Below are 2,451 nucleotides of genomic sequence, written 5' to 3'. Positions count from 1 at the left end.
CATTCTTTGGCATTGCCTTTCTTTGGGATTGGAATGAAAACTGACCTTTTCCTCACTTAGTGATTAATAGACAGAATCCAGGTAGGAGAAAGCTAGAAGGCACTTATGTGACAGAGTTGAAAGGAGAATCAGAAACACAGAGATTAGGTGACATAGTAATTGTGATCACCAGACTGGAGACTAAATTTTGAAAGCTATCATGTTTTCCAGGATAGGGAAAATTATTAAGAAAATTATACATGACTTCTGACTTTAAAGCAGTAGGAGATAAAGAAAATACTCATATCTCTACATGTGACAAGAAAAGGGAATGCACTGAAAATGATGGGCTATCTAGAGTCAGAAACTACAGCTCTCTAGGCAAATGGAACAAAAGTACTGGATTTTAAGGCAAAGCAAAGTCTAGTTTCATTAATTTCAGTCTAAGTAGCAGAGTAAAATTTATAATAAAATACAAGGTAGCTAATAGATGTGCCTGCGTGTGTGTTTGTGTCTGTGTAAATGACCATGTTGATGCTAAGATGGGAATAATACAGTGAGCTGAATTAAATACCTAAATCAGAGACAGAAAAAACTAAGTGCACTCCTAGAAGGCACAGGCAGAACTGAGAATGGAAAGGCTCATAGGAAAATACAGAGAAACTGAGAAATACAGAATAAGTGGAAGCTAAAATTGAAGAGGAAAAAGAATGAAATGAAAACACTAAGGATAAATGTTATAACATAAGAATACTTTATTTATAGTCTATCAAATAAAGGAAAGTATAGGTACCATTTATACATAAATATAGATTCAAAAAAGATAAAAATACAGATATATACATATGAATATGATAATAGATCTAAAAACTTAGACAGGTTCAGTTTATACCGGTTACATGTGTGTAATTATTAACAGTTCTCTGCTTCCTTTCAGAAAATACCAACTTTTGGATGATAAAATTAACATTTCTAGTTCAAGAAGATAGTGATATATAGCTAGACATAACTAATGTTATACATATGTGTGTATAAAAATTTCTATGTGTAGACAAGTTTGCATTCCATATACACTTACCTTAATTGAAAATTATTCTATGAATTATTTCTATGAAATCATCATAAATTGAGCTTTGAGTCATTTGCTTTTAATATTATACTTGCAGTGAATATACTCTATGACATAAGACCCTTCTGAGTGCTCCTTTCACTTCTGTATTTCTCAAGCTGTAGATCATGGGGTTTAACATTGGAGTAATAATCCCATATAACATGGAGATGAGTCTGTCTCTTGCTGGGAAGTATTGACTGGAATAGGGGCATACATAGGTAAATACTGTCGTGCCACCAAATAAACAAACCACCAGAAGGTGGGAAGCACATGTGGAAAAGGCTTTATGCTTCCCACCTGTGGACTGAATCTTTAGGATGGTAGATACAATGTAGAAGTATGAGATAAAAGTAACCAAAAAGGAGCTGATCCCCAAGATACCACCTTCCACTAAAATAAGCATTTCTGCCACATAAGTGGATGAGCATGAGAGGACCAGCACTGGTGGGATGTCACAGTAGTACTGGTTAACTTGGTTGGACTTGCAGAAAGAAAGGTGGAACATAGATACTGTATGAAGGAGGGAATTGAGAAATCCTGCTGTCCAGGTCTCAGCAGTTAGTTGAACACAGCGAACCTTGGTAATAATGAGGGTGTAACGAAGAGGGAAACAGATGGCCACATACCTGTCATAAGCCATGACAGAGAGAAGGAAGACTTCAGTCCCCACAAGGCCCACCAGAAAATAAAGTTGCAAAGCACATCCAGTGAAAGAAATACTGTGCTTCTCAGTCTAGAGGTTCTCCAGCATCTTGGGGACAGTAACTGATGGGCAGAAGATGTCTAAGAGGGACAAATTTGCGAAAAAGTAATACATGGGTGTATGCAGTTTTTTCTCAGTTCCAATGGCCAAGAGAATGGCCCCATTTCCCCCCACAGTGACCTGATAGATGATGCTAAAGACCACAAAGAGAGGGTAGCGCACCTCTGGGTGATGAGAAAGCCCTATGAGGATAAAATGAGTCACTGTGGTTTGATTGTAGGCATCCATCTCCTCTGTCTACAGTGGTCTTTCTGGAGGAAATGTAACAAACAAAAACAGATTAGAGCAAAAAGCCAAAGAGGCAAGCAATGAGAAATTCTTACATGATAGTTGGTGAGCAGTTATTGGTACAGTATGTTAAAATTATATTTTAATTAGAGATTTTGATTATTATGTGTGCACATTCAGGCGAGTCCAGCTCTTTGAGATGCTATAGACTGAAGCCCCTCAGGCTCCTCTATCCATGGGGTTCTCCAGGCAAGAATACTGGAGTGAGTTGCCATGCCCTCCTCCAGGGGATCTTCCAGATCCAGGGATCAAACCCACATCTCTGATGGCTCCTGCATTGCAGGTGGATTCCCCTGAGCCACTGGGGAAG

General features: G+C 38.3%; 1 pseudogene; it reads right to left on the bottom strand.

Annotated features, from left to right (window-relative positions):
- Window positions 1-1,133: 1,133 nt before the first annotated feature.
- On the bottom strand, window positions 1,134-2,081 carry LOC101115031 (olfactory receptor 5V1-like; annotated as a pseudogene).
- Window positions 2,082-2,451: the final 370 nt, after the last annotated feature.

Source organism: Ovis aries, chromosome 5, assembly GCF_016772045.2.
Source record: "Ovis aries strain OAR_USU_Benz2616 breed Rambouillet chromosome 5, ARS-UI_Ramb_v3.0, whole genome shotgun sequence".
NCBI lineage: Eukaryota > Metazoa > Chordata > Mammalia > Artiodactyla > Bovidae > Ovis > Ovis aries.
Note: the sequence above shows the minus strand (reverse complement) of the source record. Positions and strands in the feature narration are given on the sequence as shown.